Consider the following 12,598-nt stretch of genomic DNA (forward strand, 5'->3'; position numbering starts at 1 on the left):
TTGCTTACGGCCATACCTCTCTGGCTCCGCCTGATCTCGTCTCATCTCAGAAGCTAAGCAGAGTAGGGCCTGGTTAGTACTTGGATGGAAGACCGCCTGGGAATCCCAGGTGCCGTAAGCTTTTTCATTTCTCTCTCTGGAAGAAATTGAGAAGGCATTAGAAAGTGACTCCATTTAATTGTCAAAACTACAAAACCTTTGACACATTTTAAAATATTAGGAAGAGGACATACAGTTGCTTACGGCCATACCTCTCTGGCTCCGCCTGATCTCGTCTGATCTCAGAAGCTAAGCAGAGTAGGGCCTGGTTAGTACTTGGATGGAAGACCGCCTGGGAATCCCAGGTGCCGTAAGCTTTTTCATTTCTATCTGTAAAAGACACAGAGAAGGCCTTAGAAAGTGACTCCATTTCATTGTCAAAACTACAAAACCTTTGACACGTTTTAAAAGATTAGGAAGAGGACATACAGTTGCTTACGGCCATACCTCTCTGGCTCCGCCTGATCTCGTCTGATCTCAGAAGCTAAGCAGAGTAGGGCCTGGTTAGTACTTGGATGGAAGACCGCCTGGGAATCCCAGGTGCCGTAAGCTTTTTCATTTCTCTCTCTGGAAGAAATCGAGAAGGCATTAGAAAGTGACTCCTTTTTCATTATCAAAACTCCAAAACCTTTGACACATTTTAAAAGATTAGGAAGAGGACATACAGTTGCTTACGGCCATACCTCTCTGGCTCCGCCTGATCTCGTCTGATCTCAGAAGCTAAGCAGAGTAGGGCCTGGTTAGTACTTGGATGGAAGACCGCCTGGGAATCCCAGGTGCCGTAAGCTTTTTCATTTCTCTCTCTGGAAGAAATCGAGAGGGCATTAGAAAGTGACTCCTTTGTCATTATCAAAACTCCAAAACCTTTGACACATTTTAAAAGATTAGGAAGAGGACATACAGTTGCTTACGGCCATACCTCTCTGGCTCCGCCTGATCTCGTCTGATCTCAGAAGCTAAGCAGAGTAGGGCCTGGTTAGTACTTGGATGGAAGACCGCCTGGGAATCCCAGGTGCCGTAAGCTTTTTCAATTCTATTTGTAAAAGACACAGAGAAGGCCTTAGAAAGTGACTCCATTTAATTGTCAAAACTACAAAACCTTTGACACATTTTAAAAGATTAGGTAGAGGACATACAGTTGCTTACGGCCATACCTCTCTGGCTCCGCCTGATCTCGTCTCATCTCAGAAGCTAAGCAGAGTAGGGCCTGGTTAGTACTTGGATGGAAGACCGCCTGGGAATCCCAGGTGCCGTAAGCTTTTTCATTTCTCTCTCTGGAAGAAATTGAGAAGGCATTAGAAAGTGACTCCATTTAATTGTCAAAACTACAAAACCTTTGACACATTTTAAAAGATTAGGTAGAGGACATACAGTTGCTTACGGCCATACCTCTCTGGCTCCGCCTGATCTCGTCTCATCTCAGAAGCTAAGCAGAGTAGGGCCTGGTTAGTACTTGGATGGAAGACCGCCTGGGAATCCCAGGTGCCGTAAGCTTTTTCATTTCTCTCTCTGGAAGAAATTGAGAAGGCATTAGAAAGTGAATCCTTTTTCATTATCAAAACTCCAAAACCTTTGACACATTTTAAAATATTAGGAAGAGGACATACAGTTGCTTACGGCCATACCTCTCTGGCTCCGCCTGATCTCGTCTGATCTCAGAAGCTAAGCAGAGTAGGGCCTGGTTAGTACTTGGATGGAAGACCGCCTGGGAATCCCAGGTGCCGTAAGCTTTTTCATTTCTCTCTCTGGAAGAAATCGAGAAGGCATTAGAAAGTGACTCCTTTTTCATTATCAAAACTCCAAAACCTTTGACACATTTTAAAAGATTAGGAAGAGGACATACAGTTGCTTACGGCCATACCTCTCTGGCTCCGCCTGATCTCGTCTGATCTCAGAAGCTAAGCAGAGTAGGGCCTGGTTAGTACTTGGATGGAAGACCGCCTGGGAATCCCAGGTGCCGTAAGCTTTTTCAATTCTATCTGTAAAAGACACAGAGAAGGCCTTAGAAAGTGACTCCATTTAATTGTCAAAACTACAAAACCTTTGACACATTTTAAAAGATTAGGTAGAGGACATACAGTTGCTTACGGCCATACCTCTCTGGCTCCGCCTGATCTCGTCTGATCTCAGAAGCTAAGCAGAGTAGGGCCTGGTTAGTACTTGGATGGAAGACCGCCTGGGAATCCCAGGTGCCGTAAGCTTTTTCATTTCTCTCTCTGGAAGAAATCGAGAAGGCATTAGAAAGTGACTCCTTTTTCATTATCAAAACTCCAAAACCTTTGACACATTTTAAAAGATTAGGAAGAGGACATACAGTTGCTTACGGCCATACCTCTCTGGCTCCGCCTGATCTCGTCTGATCTCAGAAGCTAAGCAGAGTAGGGCCTGGTTAGTACTTGGATGGAAGACCGCCTGGGAATCCCAGGTGCCGTAAGCTTTTTCATTTCTCTCTCTGGAAGAAATCGAGAGGGCATTAGAAAGTGACTCCTTTGTCATTATCAAAACTCCAAAACCTTTGACACATTTTAAAAGATTAGGAAGAGGACATACAGTTGCTTACGGCCATACCTCTCTGGCTCCGCCTGATCTCGTCTGATCTCAGAAGCTAAGCAGAGTAGGGCCTGGTTAGTACTTGGATGGAAGACCGCCTGGGAATCCCAGGTGCCGTAAGCTTTTTCAATTCTATTTGTAAAAGACACAGAGAAGGCCTTAGAAAGTGACTCCATTTAATTGTCAAAACTACAAAACCTTTGACACATTTTAAAAGATTAGGTAGAGGACATACAGTTGCTTACGGCCATACCTCTCTGGCTCCGCCTGATCTCGTCTCATCTCAGAAGCTAAGCAGAGTAGGGCCTGGTTAGTACTTGGATGGAAGACCGCCTGGGAATCCCAGGTGCCGTAAGCTTTTTCATTTCTCTCTCTGGAAGAAATTGAGAAGGCATTAGAAAGTGACTCCATTTAATTGTCAAAACTACAAAACCTTTGACACATTTTAAAATATTAGGAAGAGGACATACAGTTGCTTACGGCCATACCTCTCTGGCTCCGCCTGATCTCGTCTGATCTCAGAAGCTAAGCAGAGTAGGGCCTGGTTAGTACTTGGATGGAAGACCGCCTGGGAATCCCAGGTGCCGTAAGCTTTTTCATTTCTATCTGTGAAAGACACAGAGAAGGCCTTAGAAAGTGACTCCATTTCATTGTCAAAACTACAAAACCTTTGACACATTTTAAAAGATTAGGTAGAGGACATACAGTTGCTTACGGCCATACCTCTCTGGCTCCGCCTGATCTCGTCTGATCTCAGAAGCTAAGCAGAGTAGGGCCTGGTTAGTACTTGGATGGAAGACCGCCTGGGAATCCCAAGTGCTGTAAGCTTTTTCATTTCTCTCTCTGGAAGAAATCGAGAAGGCATTAGAAAGTGAATCCTTTTTCATTATCAAAACTCCAAAACCTTTGACACATTTTAAAATATTAGGAAGAGGACATACAGTTGCTTACGGCCATACCTCTCTGGCTCCGCCTGATCTCGTCTGATCTCAGAAGCTAAGCAGAGTAGGGCCTGGTTAGTACTTGGATGGAAGACCGCCTGGGAATCCCAGGTGCCGTAAGCTTTTTCATTTCTCTCTCTGGAAGAAATCGAGAAGGCATTAGAAAGTGACTCCTTTTTCATTATCAAAACTCCGAAACCTTTGACACATTTTAAAAGATTAGGAAGAGGACATACAGTTGCTTACGGCCATACCTCTCTGGCTCCGCCTGATCTCGTCTGATCTCAGAAGCTAAGCAGAGTAGGGCCTGGTTAGTACTTGGATGGAAGACCGCCTGGGAATCCCAGGTGCCGTAAGCTTTTTCATTTCTATCTGTAAAAGACACAGAGAAGGCCTTAGAAAGTGACTCCATTTCATTGTCAAAACTACAAAACCTTTGACACGTTTTAAAAGATTAGGAAGAGGACATACAGTTGCTTACGGCCATACCTCTCTGGCTCCGCCTGATCTCGTCTGATCTCAGAAGCTAAGCAGAGTAGGGCCTGGTTAGTACTTGGATGGAAGACCGCCTGGGAATCCCAGGTGCCGTAAGCTTTTTCATTTCTCTCTCTGGAAGAAATCGAGAAGGCATTAGAAAGTGACTCCTTTTTCATTATCAAAACTCCAAAACCTTTGACACATTTTAAAAGATTAGGAAGAGGACATACAGTTGCTTACGGCCATACCTCTCTGGCTCCGCCTGATCTCGTCTGATCTCAGAAGCTAAGCAGAGTAGGGCCTGGTTAGTACTTGGATGGAAGACCGCCTGGGAATCCCAGGTGCCGTAAGCTTTTTCATTTCTCTCTCTGGAAGAAATCGAGAGGGCATTAGAAAGTGACTCCTTTGTCATTATCAAAACTCCAAAACCTTTGACACATTTTAAAAGATTAGGAAGAGGACATACAGTTGCTTACGGCCATACCTCTCTGGCTCCGCCTGATCTCGTCTGATCTCAGAAGCTAAGCAGAGTAGGGCCTGGTTAGTACTTGGATGGAAGACCGCCTGGGAATCCCAGGTGCCGTAAGCTTTTTCAATTCTATTTGTAAAAGACACAGAGAAGGCCTTAGAAAGTGACTCCATTTAATTGTCAAAACTACAAAACCTTTGACACATTTTAAAAGATTAGGTAGAGGACATACAGTTGCTTACGGCCATACCTCTCTGGCTCCGCCTGATCTCGTCTCATCTCAGAAGCTAAGCAGAGTAGGGCCTGGTTAGTACTTGGATGGAAGACCGCCTGGGAATCCCAGGTGCCGTAAGCTTTTTCATTTCTCTCTCTGGAAGAAATTGAGAAGGCATTAGAAAGTGACTCCATTTAATTGTCAAAACTACAAAACCTTTGACACATTTTAAAAGATTAGGTAGAGGACATACAGTTGCTTACGGCCATACCTCTCTGGCTCCGCCTGATCTCGTCTCATCTCAGAAGCTAAGCAGAGTAGGGCCTGGTTAGTACTTGGATGGAAGACCGCCTGGGAATCCCAGGTGCCGTAAGCTTTTTCATTTCTCTCTCTGGAAGAAATTGAGAAGGCATTAGAAAGTGAATCCTTTTTCATTATCAAAACTCCAAAACCTTTGACACATTTTAAAATATTAGGAAGAGGACATACAGTTGCTTACGGCCATACCTCTCTGGCTCCGCCTGATCTCGTCTGATCTCAGAAGCTAAGCAGAGTAGGGCCTGGTTAGTACTTGGATGGAAGACCGCCTGGGAATCCCAGGTGCCGTAAGCTTTTTCATTTCTCTCTCTGGAAGAAATCGAGAAGGCATTAGAAAGTGACTCCTTTTTCATTATCAAAACTCCAAAACCTTTGACACATTTTAAAAGATTAGGAAGAGGACATACAGTTGCTTACGGCCATACCTCTCTGGCTCCGCCTGATCTCGTCTGATCTCAGAAGCTAAGCAGAGTAGGGCCTGGTTAGTACTTGGATGGAAGACCGCCTGGGAATCCCAGGTGCCGTAAGCTTTTTCAATTCTATCTGTAAAAGACACAGAGAAGGCCTTAGAAAGTGACTCCATTTAATTGTCAAAACTACAAAACCTTTGACACATTTTAAAAGATTAGGTAGAGGACATACAGTTGCTTACGGCCATACCTCTCTGGCTCCGCCTGATCTCGTCTGATCTCAGAAGCTAAGCAGAGTAGGGCCTGGTTAGTACTTGGATGGATGACCGCCTGGGAATCCCAGGTGCCGTAAGCTTTTTCATTTCTCTCTCTGGAAGAAATTGAGAAGGCATTAGAAAGTGAATCCTTTTTCATTATCAAAACTCCAAAACCTTTGACACATTTTAAAAGATTAGGAAGAGGACATACAGTTGCTTACGGCCATACCTCTCTGGCTCCGCCTGATCTCGTCTGATCTCAGAAGCTAAGCAGAGTAGGGCCTGGTTAGTACTTGGATGGAAGACCGCCTGGGAATCCCAGGTGCCGTAAGCTTTTTCATTTCTCTCTCTGGAAGAAATCGAGAAGGCATTAGAAAGTGACTCCTTTTTCATTATCAAAACTCCAAAACCTTTGACACATTTTAAAAGATTAGGAAGAGGACATACAGTTGCTTACGGCCATACCTCTCTGGCTCCGCCTGATCTCGTCTGATCTCAGAAGCTAAGCAGAGTAGGGCCTGGTTAGTACTTGAATGGAAGACCGCCTGGGAATCCCAGGTGCCGTAAGCTTTTTCATTTCTCTCTCTGGAAGAAATCGAGAAGGCATTAGAAAGTGACTCCTTTTTCATTATCAAAACTCCAAAACCTTTGACACATTTTAAAAGATTAGGAAGAGGACATACAGTTGCTTACGGCCATACCTCTCTGGCTCCGCCTGATCTCGTCTGATCTCAGAAGCTAAGCAGAGTAGGGCCTGGTTAGTACTTGGATGGAAGACCGCCTGGGAATCCCAGGTGCCGTAAGCTTTTTCATTTCTCTCTCTGGAAGAAATCGAGAAGACATTAGAAAGTGACTCCTTTTTCATTATCAAAACTCCAAAACCTTTGACACATTTTAAAATATTAGGAAGAGGACATACAGTTGCTTACGGCCATACCTCTCTGGCTCCGCCTGATCTCGTCTGATCTCAGAAGCTAAGCAGAGTAGGGCCTGGTTAGTACTTGGATGGAAGACCGCCTGGGAATCCCAGGTGCTGTAAGCTTTTTCATTTCTATCTGTAAAAGACACAGAGAAGGCCTTAGAAAGTGACTCCATTTCATTGTCAAAACTCCAAAACCTTTGACACATTTTAAAAGATTAGGTAGAGGACATACAGTTGCTTACGGCCATACCTCTCTGGCTCCGCCTGATCTCGTCTGATCTCAGAAGCTAAGCAGAGTAGGGCCTGGTTAGTACTTGGATGGAAGACCGCCTGGGAATCCCAGGTGCCGTAAGCTTTTTCATTTCTCTCTCTGGAAGAAATCGAGAAGGCCTTAGAAAGTGACTCCATTTAATTGTCAAAACTACAAAACCTTTGACACATATTAAAAGATTAGGTAGAGGACATACAGTTGCTTACGGCCATACCTCTCTGGCTCCGCCTGATCTCGTCTGATCTCAGAAGCTAAGCAGAGTAGGGCCTGGTTAGTACTTGGATGGAAGACCGCCTGGGAATCCCAGGTGCCGTAAGCTTTTTCATTTCTCTCTCTGGAAGAAATCGAGAAGGCCTTAGAAAGTGACTCCTTTTTCATTATCAAAACTCCAAAACCTTTGACACATTTTAAAAGATTAGGAAGAGGACATACAGTTGCTTACGGCCATACCTCTCTGGCTCCGCCAGATCTCAGAAGCTAAGCAGAGTAGGGCCTGGTTAGTACTTGGATGGAAGACCGCCTGGGAATCCCAGGTGCTGTAAGCTTTTTCATTTCGATCTGTAAAAGACACAGAGAAGAACTTAGAAAGTGACTCCATTTCATTGTCAAAACTCCAAAACCTTTGACACATTTTAAAAGATTAGGTAGAGGACATACAGTTGCTTACGGCCATACCTCTCTGGCTCCGCCTGATCTTGTCTGATCTCAGAAGCTAAGCACAGTAGGGCCTGGTTAGTACTTGGATGGAAGACCGCCTGGGAATCCCAGGTGCCGTAAGCTTTTTCATTTCTCTCTCTGGAAGAAATCGAGAAGGCCTTAGAAAGTGACTCCTTTTTCATAATCTAAACTCCAAAACCTTTGACACATTTTAAAATATTAGGAAGAGGACATACAGTTGCTTACGGCCATACCTCTCTGGCTCTGCCTGATCTCGTCAGATCTCAGAAGCTAAGCAGAGTAGGGCCTGGTTAGTACTTGGATGGAAGACCGCCTGGGAATCCCAGGTGCTGTAAGCTTTTTCATTTCGATCTGTAAAAGACACAGAGAAGAACTTAGAAAGTGACTCCATTTCATTGTCAAAACTCCAAAACCTTTGACACATTTTAAAAGATTAGGTAGAGGACATACAGTTGCTTACGGCCATACCTCTCTGGCTCCGCCTGATCTCGTCTGATCTCAGAAGCTAAGCAGAGTAGGGCCTGGTTAGTACTTGGATGGAAGACCGCCTGGGAATCCCAGGTGCCGTAAGCTTTTTCATTTCTCTCTCTGGAAGAAATCGAGAAGGCATTAGAAAGTGACTCCTTTTTCATTATCAAAACTCCAAAACCTTTGACACATTTTAAAAGATTAGGAAGAGGACATACAGTTGCTTACGGCCATACCTCTCTGGCTCCGCCTGATCTCGTCTGATCTCAGAAGCTAAGCAGAGTAGGGCCTGGTTAGTACTTGGATGGAAGACCGCCTGGGAATCCCAGGTGCCGTAAGCTTTTTCATTTCTCTCTCTGGAAGAAATCGAGAAGGCATTAGAAAGTGACTCCTTTGTCATTATCAAAACTCCAAAACCTTTGACACATTTTAAAAGATTAGGAAGAGGACATACAGTTGCTTACGGCCATACCTCTCTGGCTCCGCCTGATCTCGTCTGATCTCAGAAGCTAAGCAGAGTAGGGCCTGGTTAGTACTTGGATGGAAGACCGCCTGGGAATCCCAGGTGCCGTAAGCTTTTTCAATTCTATTTGTAAAAGACACAGAGAAGGCCTTAGAAAGTGACTCCATTTAATTGTCAAAACTACAAAACCTTTGACACATTTTAAAAGATTAGGTAGAGGACATACAGTTGCTTACGGCCATACCTCTCTGGCTCCGCCTGATCTCGTCTGATCTCAGAAGCTAAGCAGAGTAGGGCCTGGTTAGTACTTGGATGGAAGACCGCCTGGGAATCCCAGGTGCCGTAAGCTTTTTCATTTCTCTCTCTGGAAGAAATCGAGAAGGCATTAGAAAGTGACTCCTTTTTCATTATCAAAACTCCAAAACCTTTGACACATTTTAAAAGATTAGGAAGAGGACATACAGTTGCTTACGGCCATACCTCTCTGGCTCCGCCTGATCTCGTCTGATCTCAGAAGCTAAGCAGAGTAGGGCCTGGTTAGTACTTGGATGGAAGACCGCCTGGGAATCCCAGGTGCCGTAAGCTTTTTCATTTCTCTCTCTGGAAGAAATCGAGAGGGCATTAGAAAGTGACTCCTTTGTCATTATCAAAACTCCAAAACCTTTGACACATTTTAAAAGATTAGGAAGAGGACATACAGTTGCTTACGGCCATACCTCTCTGGCTCCGCCTGATCTCGTCTGATCTCAGAAGCTAAGCAGAGTAGGGCCTGGTTAGTACTTGGATGGAAGACCGCCTGGGAATCCCAGGTGCCGTAAGCTTTTTCAATTCTATTTGTAAAAGACACAGAGAAGGCCTTAGAAAGTGACTCCATTTAATTGTCAAAACTACAAAACCTTTGACACATTTTAAAAGATTAGGTAGAGGACATACAGTTGCTTACGGCCATACCTCTCTGGCTCCGCCTGATCTCGTCTCATCTCAGAAGCTAAGCAGAGTAGGGCCTGGTTAGTACTTGGATGGAAGACCGCCTGGGAATCCCAGGTGCCGTAAGCTTTTTCATTTCTCTCTCTGGAAGAAATTGAGAAGGCATTAGAAAGTGAATCCTTTTTCATTATCAAAACTCCAAAACCTTTGACACATTTTAAAATATTAGGAAGAGGACATACAGTTGCTTACGGCCATACCTCTCTGGCTCCGCCTGATCTCGTCTGATCTCAGAAGCTAAGCAGAGTAGGGCCTGGTTAGTACTTGGATGGAAGACCGCCTGGGAATCCCAGGTGCCGTAAGCTTTTTCATTTCTATCTGTAAAAGACAGAGAGAAGGCCTTAGAAAGTGACTCCATTTCATTGTCAAAACTACAAAACCTTTGACAAGTTTTAAAAGATTAGGAAGAGGACATACAGTTGCTTACGGCCATACCTCTCTGGCTCCGCCTGATCTCGTCTGATCTCAGAAGCTAAGCAGAGTAGGGCCTGGTTAGTACTTGGATGGAAGACCGCCTGGGAATCCCAGGTGCCGTAAGCTTTTTCAATTCTATCTGTAAAAGACACAGAGAAGGCCTTAGAAAGTGACTCCATTTAATTGTCAAAACTACAAAACCTTTGACACATTTTAAAAGATTAGGTAGAGGACATACAGTTGCTTACGGCCATACCTCTCTGGCTCCGCCTGATCTCGTCTGATCTCAGAAGCTAAGCAGAGTAGGGCCTGGTTAGTACTTGGATGGATGACCGCCTGGGAATCCCAGGTGCCGTAAGCTTTTTCATTTCTCTCTCTGGAAGAAATTGAGAAGGCATTAGAAAGTGAATCCTTTTTCATTATCAAAACTCCAAAACCTTTGACACATTTTAAAAGATTAGGAAGAGGACATACAGTTGCTTACGGCCATACCTCTCTGGCTCCGCCTGATCTCGTCTGATCTCAGAAGCTAAGCAGAGTAGGGCCTGGTTAGTACTTGGATGGAAGACCGCCTGGGAATCCCAGGTGCCGTAAGCTTTTTCATTTCTCTCTCTGGAAGAAATCGAGAAGGCATTAGAAAGTGACTCCTTTTTCATTATCAAAACTCCAAAACCTTTGACACATTTTAAAAGATTAGGAAGAGGACATACAGTTGCTTACGGCCATACCTCTCTGGCTCCGCCTGATCTCGTCTGATCTCAGAAGCTAAGCAGAGTAGGGCCTGGTTAGTACTTGGATGGAAGACCGCCTGGGAATCCCAGGTGCCGTAAGCTTTTTCATTTCTCTCTCTGGAAGAAATCGAGAAGGCATTAGAAAGTGACTCCTTTTTCATTATCAAAACTCCAAAACCTTTGACACATTTTAAAAGATTAGGAAGAGGACATACAGTTGCTTACGGCCATACCTCTCTGGCTCCGCCTGATCTCGTCTGATCTCAGAAGCTAAGCAGAGTAGGGCCTGGTTAGTACTTGGATGGAAGACCGCCTGGGAATCCCAGGTGCCGTAAGCTTTTTCATTTCTCTCTCTGGAAGAAATCGAGAAGACATTAGAAAGTGACTCCTTTTTCATTATCAAAACTCCAAAACCTTTGACACATTTTAAAATATTAGGAAGAGGACATACAGTTGCTTACGGCCATACCTCTCTGGCTCCGCCTGATCTCGTCTGATCTCAGAAGCTAAGCAGAGTAGGGCCTGGTTAGTACTTGGATGGAAGACCGCCTGGGAATCCCAGGTGCTGTAAGCTTTTTCATTTCTATCTGTAAAAGACACAGAGAAGGCCTTAGAAAGTGACTCCATTTCATTGTCAAAACTCCAAAACCTTTGACACATTTTAAAAGATTAGGTAGAGGACATACAGTTGCTTACGGCCATACCTCTCTGGCTCCGCCTGATCTCGTCTGATCTCAGAAGCTAAGCAGAGTAGGGCCTGGTTAGTACTTGGATGGAAGACCGCCTGGGAATCCCAGGTGCCGTAAGCTTTTTCATTTCTCTCTCTGGAAGAAATCGAGAAGGCCTTAGAAAGTGACTCCATTTAATTGTCAAAACTACAAAACCTTTGACACATATTAAAAGATTAGGTAGAGGACATACAGTTGCTTACGGCCATACCTCTCTGGCTCCGCCTGATCTGGTCTGATCTCAGAAGCTAAGCAGAGTAGGGCCTGGTTAGTACTTGGATGGAAGACCGCCTGGGAATCCCAGGTGCCGTAAGCTTTTTCATTTCTCTCTCTGGAAGAAATCGAGAAGGCCTTAGAAAGTGACTCCTTTTTCATTATCAAAACTCCAAAACCTTTGACACATTTTAAAAGATTAGGAAGAGGACATACAGTTGCTTACGGCCATACCTCTCTGGCTCCGCCAGATCTCAGAAGCTAAGCAGAGTAGGGCCTGGTTAGTACTTGGATGGAAGACCGCCTGGGAATCCCAGGTGCTGTAAGCTTTTTCATTTCGATCTGTAAAAGACACAGAGAAGAACTTAGAAAGTGACTCCATTTCATTGTCAAAATTCCAAAACCTTTGACACATTTTAAAAGATTAGGTAGAGGACATACAGTTGCTTACGGCCATACCTCTCTGGCTCCGCCTGATCTTGTCTGATCTCAGAAGCTAAGCACAGTAGGGCCTGGTTAGTACTTGGATGGAAGACCGCCTGGGAATCCCAGGTGCCGTAAGCTTTTTCATTTCTCTCTCTGGAAGAAATCGAGAAGGCCTTAGAAAGTGACTCCTTTTTCATTATCTAAACTCCAAAACCTTTGACACATTTTAAAATATTAGGAAGAGGACATACAGTTGCTTACGGCCATACCTCTCTGGCTCTGCCTGATCTCGTCAGATCTCAGAATCTAAGCAGAGTAGGGCCTGGTTAGTACTTGGATGGAAGACCGCCTGGGAATCCCAGGTGCTGTAAGCTTTTTCATTTCGATCTGTAAAAGACACAGAGAAGAACTTAGAAAGTGACTCCATTTCATTGTCAAAACTCCAAAACCTTTGACACATTTTAAAAGATTAGGTAGAGGACATACAGTTGCTTACGGCCATACCTCTCTGGCTCCGCCTGATCTCGTCTGATCTCAGAAGCTAAGCAGAGTAGGGCCTGGTTAGTACTTGGATGGAAGACCGCCTGGGAATCCCAGGTGCCGTAAGCTTTTTCATTTCTCT

The 12,598-nt window shown here is 44.6% G+C and overlaps 52 non-coding genes and 2 pseudogenes across 52 annotated transcripts; all 54 read left to right on the forward strand.

Annotated features, from left to right (window-relative positions):
* Positions 1–2: 2 nt before the first annotated feature.
* On the forward strand, positions 3–121 carry LOC144399598 (5S ribosomal RNA). Its single transcript, XR_013461744.1, has one exon. It is a non-coding gene; the product is annotated as a 5S ribosomal RNA (ribosomal RNA).
* A 116-nt stretch (positions 122–237) lies between these two features.
* On the forward strand, positions 238–356 carry LOC144404219 (5S ribosomal RNA). Its single transcript, XR_013466159.1, has one exon. It is a non-coding gene; the product is annotated as a 5S ribosomal RNA (ribosomal RNA).
* Positions 357–472: 116 nt separating this feature from the next.
* LOC144404220 (5S ribosomal RNA) lies at positions 473–591 on the forward strand. Its single transcript, XR_013466160.1, has one exon. It is a non-coding gene; the product is annotated as a 5S ribosomal RNA (ribosomal RNA).
* Positions 592–708: 117 nt separating this feature from the next.
* On the forward strand, positions 709–827 carry LOC144404222 (5S ribosomal RNA). Its single transcript, XR_013466162.1, has one exon. It is a non-coding gene; the product is annotated as a 5S ribosomal RNA (ribosomal RNA).
* Positions 828–944: 117 nt separating this feature from the next.
* Positions 945–1,063, forward strand: LOC144404223 (5S ribosomal RNA). Its single transcript, XR_013466163.1, has one exon. It is a non-coding gene; the product is annotated as a 5S ribosomal RNA (ribosomal RNA).
* Positions 1,064–1,179: 116 nt separating this feature from the next.
* Positions 1,180–1,298, forward strand: LOC144399599 (5S ribosomal RNA). The gene has a single exon (XR_013461745.1). It is a non-coding gene; the product is annotated as a 5S ribosomal RNA (ribosomal RNA).
* Positions 1,299–1,414: 116 nt separating this feature from the next.
* On the forward strand, positions 1,415–1,533 carry LOC144399600 (5S ribosomal RNA). Its single transcript, XR_013461746.1, has one exon. It is a non-coding gene; the product is annotated as a 5S ribosomal RNA (ribosomal RNA).
* A 117-nt stretch (positions 1,534–1,650) lies between these two features.
* Positions 1,651–1,769, forward strand: LOC144404224 (5S ribosomal RNA). Its single transcript, XR_013466164.1, has one exon. It is a non-coding gene; the product is annotated as a 5S ribosomal RNA (ribosomal RNA).
* A 117-nt stretch (positions 1,770–1,886) lies between these two features.
* LOC144404225 (5S ribosomal RNA) lies at positions 1,887–2,005 on the forward strand. The gene has a single exon (XR_013466165.1). It is a non-coding gene; the product is annotated as a 5S ribosomal RNA (ribosomal RNA).
* Positions 2,006–2,121: 116 nt separating this feature from the next.
* Positions 2,122–2,240, forward strand: LOC144404226 (5S ribosomal RNA). The gene has a single exon (XR_013466166.1). It is a non-coding gene; the product is annotated as a 5S ribosomal RNA (ribosomal RNA).
* Positions 2,241–2,357: 117 nt separating this feature from the next.
* LOC144404227 (5S ribosomal RNA) lies at positions 2,358–2,476 on the forward strand. The gene has a single exon (XR_013466167.1). It is a non-coding gene; the product is annotated as a 5S ribosomal RNA (ribosomal RNA).
* A 117-nt stretch (positions 2,477–2,593) lies between these two features.
* Positions 2,594–2,712, forward strand: LOC144404228 (5S ribosomal RNA). The gene has a single exon (XR_013466168.1). It is a non-coding gene; the product is annotated as a 5S ribosomal RNA (ribosomal RNA).
* A 116-nt stretch (positions 2,713–2,828) lies between these two features.
* Positions 2,829–2,947, forward strand: LOC144399601 (5S ribosomal RNA). Its single transcript, XR_013461747.1, has one exon. It is a non-coding gene; the product is annotated as a 5S ribosomal RNA (ribosomal RNA).
* Positions 2,948–3,063: 116 nt separating this feature from the next.
* On the forward strand, positions 3,064–3,182 carry LOC144404229 (5S ribosomal RNA). The gene has a single exon (XR_013466169.1). It is a non-coding gene; the product is annotated as a 5S ribosomal RNA (ribosomal RNA).
* Positions 3,183–3,298: 116 nt separating this feature from the next.
* On the forward strand, positions 3,299–3,417 carry LOC144399000 (5S ribosomal RNA). Its single transcript, XR_013461145.1, has one exon. It is a non-coding gene; the product is annotated as a 5S ribosomal RNA (ribosomal RNA).
* Positions 3,418–3,534: 117 nt separating this feature from the next.
* LOC144404230 (5S ribosomal RNA) lies at positions 3,535–3,653 on the forward strand. Its single transcript, XR_013466170.1, has one exon. It is a non-coding gene; the product is annotated as a 5S ribosomal RNA (ribosomal RNA).
* Positions 3,654–3,770: 117 nt separating this feature from the next.
* LOC144404231 (5S ribosomal RNA) lies at positions 3,771–3,889 on the forward strand. Its single transcript, XR_013466171.1, has one exon. It is a non-coding gene; the product is annotated as a 5S ribosomal RNA (ribosomal RNA).
* Positions 3,890–4,005: 116 nt separating this feature from the next.
* LOC144404233 (5S ribosomal RNA) lies at positions 4,006–4,124 on the forward strand. The gene has a single exon (XR_013466173.1). It is a non-coding gene; the product is annotated as a 5S ribosomal RNA (ribosomal RNA).
* Positions 4,125–4,241: 117 nt separating this feature from the next.
* On the forward strand, positions 4,242–4,360 carry LOC144404234 (5S ribosomal RNA). The gene has a single exon (XR_013466174.1). It is a non-coding gene; the product is annotated as a 5S ribosomal RNA (ribosomal RNA).
* Positions 4,361–4,477: 117 nt separating this feature from the next.
* On the forward strand, positions 4,478–4,596 carry LOC144404235 (5S ribosomal RNA). The gene has a single exon (XR_013466175.1). It is a non-coding gene; the product is annotated as a 5S ribosomal RNA (ribosomal RNA).
* A 116-nt stretch (positions 4,597–4,712) lies between these two features.
* LOC144399602 (5S ribosomal RNA) lies at positions 4,713–4,831 on the forward strand. The gene has a single exon (XR_013461748.1). It is a non-coding gene; the product is annotated as a 5S ribosomal RNA (ribosomal RNA).
* A 116-nt stretch (positions 4,832–4,947) lies between these two features.
* Positions 4,948–5,066, forward strand: LOC144399604 (5S ribosomal RNA). The gene has a single exon (XR_013461750.1). It is a non-coding gene; the product is annotated as a 5S ribosomal RNA (ribosomal RNA).
* A 117-nt stretch (positions 5,067–5,183) lies between these two features.
* Positions 5,184–5,302, forward strand: LOC144404236 (5S ribosomal RNA). Its single transcript, XR_013466176.1, has one exon. It is a non-coding gene; the product is annotated as a 5S ribosomal RNA (ribosomal RNA).
* Positions 5,303–5,419: 117 nt separating this feature from the next.
* Positions 5,420–5,538, forward strand: LOC144404237 (5S ribosomal RNA). Its single transcript, XR_013466177.1, has one exon. It is a non-coding gene; the product is annotated as a 5S ribosomal RNA (ribosomal RNA).
* Positions 5,539–5,654: 116 nt separating this feature from the next.
* LOC144404919 (5S ribosomal RNA) lies at positions 5,655–5,773 on the forward strand. The gene has a single exon (XR_013466861.1). It is a non-coding gene; the product is annotated as a 5S ribosomal RNA (ribosomal RNA).
* Positions 5,774–5,890: 117 nt separating this feature from the next.
* On the forward strand, positions 5,891–6,009 carry LOC144404238 (5S ribosomal RNA). The gene has a single exon (XR_013466178.1). It is a non-coding gene; the product is annotated as a 5S ribosomal RNA (ribosomal RNA).
* Positions 6,010–6,126: 117 nt separating this feature from the next.
* On the forward strand, positions 6,127–6,245 carry LOC144397062 (5S ribosomal RNA). The gene has a single exon (XR_013459207.1). It is a non-coding gene; the product is annotated as a 5S ribosomal RNA (ribosomal RNA).
* Positions 6,246–6,362: 117 nt separating this feature from the next.
* Positions 6,363–6,481, forward strand: LOC144404239 (5S ribosomal RNA). Its single transcript, XR_013466179.1, has one exon. It is a non-coding gene; the product is annotated as a 5S ribosomal RNA (ribosomal RNA).
* A 117-nt stretch (positions 6,482–6,598) lies between these two features.
* Positions 6,599–6,717, forward strand: LOC144396802 (5S ribosomal RNA). Its single transcript, XR_013458948.1, has one exon. It is a non-coding gene; the product is annotated as a 5S ribosomal RNA (ribosomal RNA).
* Positions 6,718–6,833: 116 nt separating this feature from the next.
* LOC144404240 (5S ribosomal RNA) lies at positions 6,834–6,952 on the forward strand. The gene has a single exon (XR_013466180.1). It is a non-coding gene; the product is annotated as a 5S ribosomal RNA (ribosomal RNA).
* A 116-nt stretch (positions 6,953–7,068) lies between these two features.
* Positions 7,069–7,187, forward strand: LOC144404241 (5S ribosomal RNA). Its single transcript, XR_013466181.1, has one exon. It is a non-coding gene; the product is annotated as a 5S ribosomal RNA (ribosomal RNA).
* Positions 7,188–7,304: 117 nt separating this feature from the next.
* Positions 7,305–7,413, forward strand: LOC144399948 (5S ribosomal RNA; annotated as a pseudogene).
* Positions 7,414–7,529: 116 nt separating this feature from the next.
* LOC144399558 (5S ribosomal RNA) lies at positions 7,530–7,648 on the forward strand. The gene has a single exon (XR_013461704.1). It is a non-coding gene; the product is annotated as a 5S ribosomal RNA (ribosomal RNA).
* Positions 7,649–7,765: 117 nt separating this feature from the next.
* On the forward strand, positions 7,766–7,884 carry LOC144397563 (5S ribosomal RNA). The gene has a single exon (XR_013459709.1). It is a non-coding gene; the product is annotated as a 5S ribosomal RNA (ribosomal RNA).
* Positions 7,885–8,000: 116 nt separating this feature from the next.
* Positions 8,001–8,119, forward strand: LOC144404242 (5S ribosomal RNA). Its single transcript, XR_013466182.1, has one exon. It is a non-coding gene; the product is annotated as a 5S ribosomal RNA (ribosomal RNA).
* Positions 8,120–8,236: 117 nt separating this feature from the next.
* LOC144404244 (5S ribosomal RNA) lies at positions 8,237–8,355 on the forward strand. The gene has a single exon (XR_013466184.1). It is a non-coding gene; the product is annotated as a 5S ribosomal RNA (ribosomal RNA).
* A 117-nt stretch (positions 8,356–8,472) lies between these two features.
* LOC144404245 (5S ribosomal RNA) lies at positions 8,473–8,591 on the forward strand. Its single transcript, XR_013466185.1, has one exon. It is a non-coding gene; the product is annotated as a 5S ribosomal RNA (ribosomal RNA).
* Positions 8,592–8,707: 116 nt separating this feature from the next.
* On the forward strand, positions 8,708–8,826 carry LOC144404246 (5S ribosomal RNA). Its single transcript, XR_013466186.1, has one exon. It is a non-coding gene; the product is annotated as a 5S ribosomal RNA (ribosomal RNA).
* A 117-nt stretch (positions 8,827–8,943) lies between these two features.
* LOC144404247 (5S ribosomal RNA) lies at positions 8,944–9,062 on the forward strand. The gene has a single exon (XR_013466187.1). It is a non-coding gene; the product is annotated as a 5S ribosomal RNA (ribosomal RNA).
* A 117-nt stretch (positions 9,063–9,179) lies between these two features.
* On the forward strand, positions 9,180–9,298 carry LOC144404248 (5S ribosomal RNA). Its single transcript, XR_013466188.1, has one exon. It is a non-coding gene; the product is annotated as a 5S ribosomal RNA (ribosomal RNA).
* A 116-nt stretch (positions 9,299–9,414) lies between these two features.
* On the forward strand, positions 9,415–9,533 carry LOC144399605 (5S ribosomal RNA). The gene has a single exon (XR_013461751.1). It is a non-coding gene; the product is annotated as a 5S ribosomal RNA (ribosomal RNA).
* A 117-nt stretch (positions 9,534–9,650) lies between these two features.
* LOC144404250 (5S ribosomal RNA) lies at positions 9,651–9,769 on the forward strand. The gene has a single exon (XR_013466190.1). It is a non-coding gene; the product is annotated as a 5S ribosomal RNA (ribosomal RNA).
* A 116-nt stretch (positions 9,770–9,885) lies between these two features.
* Positions 9,886–10,004, forward strand: LOC144404251 (5S ribosomal RNA). The gene has a single exon (XR_013466191.1). It is a non-coding gene; the product is annotated as a 5S ribosomal RNA (ribosomal RNA).
* Positions 10,005–10,120: 116 nt separating this feature from the next.
* LOC144405031 (5S ribosomal RNA) lies at positions 10,121–10,239 on the forward strand. The gene has a single exon (XR_013466973.1). It is a non-coding gene; the product is annotated as a 5S ribosomal RNA (ribosomal RNA).
* Positions 10,240–10,356: 117 nt separating this feature from the next.
* On the forward strand, positions 10,357–10,475 carry LOC144404252 (5S ribosomal RNA). The gene has a single exon (XR_013466192.1). It is a non-coding gene; the product is annotated as a 5S ribosomal RNA (ribosomal RNA).
* Positions 10,476–10,592: 117 nt separating this feature from the next.
* Positions 10,593–10,711, forward strand: LOC144404253 (5S ribosomal RNA). The gene has a single exon (XR_013466193.1). It is a non-coding gene; the product is annotated as a 5S ribosomal RNA (ribosomal RNA).
* Positions 10,712–10,828: 117 nt separating this feature from the next.
* LOC144404254 (5S ribosomal RNA) lies at positions 10,829–10,947 on the forward strand. The gene has a single exon (XR_013466194.1). It is a non-coding gene; the product is annotated as a 5S ribosomal RNA (ribosomal RNA).
* A 117-nt stretch (positions 10,948–11,064) lies between these two features.
* LOC144396803 (5S ribosomal RNA) lies at positions 11,065–11,183 on the forward strand. The gene has a single exon (XR_013458949.1). It is a non-coding gene; the product is annotated as a 5S ribosomal RNA (ribosomal RNA).
* Positions 11,184–11,299: 116 nt separating this feature from the next.
* LOC144404256 (5S ribosomal RNA) lies at positions 11,300–11,418 on the forward strand. Its single transcript, XR_013466196.1, has one exon. It is a non-coding gene; the product is annotated as a 5S ribosomal RNA (ribosomal RNA).
* A 116-nt stretch (positions 11,419–11,534) lies between these two features.
* On the forward strand, positions 11,535–11,653 carry LOC144398846 (5S ribosomal RNA). The gene has a single exon (XR_013460993.1). It is a non-coding gene; the product is annotated as a 5S ribosomal RNA (ribosomal RNA).
* Positions 11,654–11,770: 117 nt separating this feature from the next.
* Positions 11,771–11,879, forward strand: LOC144399950 (5S ribosomal RNA; annotated as a pseudogene).
* Positions 11,880–11,995: 116 nt separating this feature from the next.
* Positions 11,996–12,114, forward strand: LOC144399560 (5S ribosomal RNA). Its single transcript, XR_013461706.1, has one exon. It is a non-coding gene; the product is annotated as a 5S ribosomal RNA (ribosomal RNA).
* A 117-nt stretch (positions 12,115–12,231) lies between these two features.
* LOC144398873 (5S ribosomal RNA) lies at positions 12,232–12,350 on the forward strand. Its single transcript, XR_013461020.1, has one exon. It is a non-coding gene; the product is annotated as a 5S ribosomal RNA (ribosomal RNA).
* A 116-nt stretch (positions 12,351–12,466) lies between these two features.
* Positions 12,467–12,585, forward strand: LOC144404257 (5S ribosomal RNA). The gene has a single exon (XR_013466197.1). It is a non-coding gene; the product is annotated as a 5S ribosomal RNA (ribosomal RNA).
* Positions 12,586–12,598: the final 13 nt, after the last annotated feature.

This window comes from Gasterosteus aculeatus, chromosome 2 (assembly GCF_964276395.1).
Source record: "Gasterosteus aculeatus chromosome 2, fGasAcu3.hap1.1, whole genome shotgun sequence".
Taxonomy (NCBI): domain Eukaryota; kingdom Metazoa; phylum Chordata; class Actinopteri; order Perciformes; family Gasterosteidae; genus Gasterosteus; species Gasterosteus aculeatus.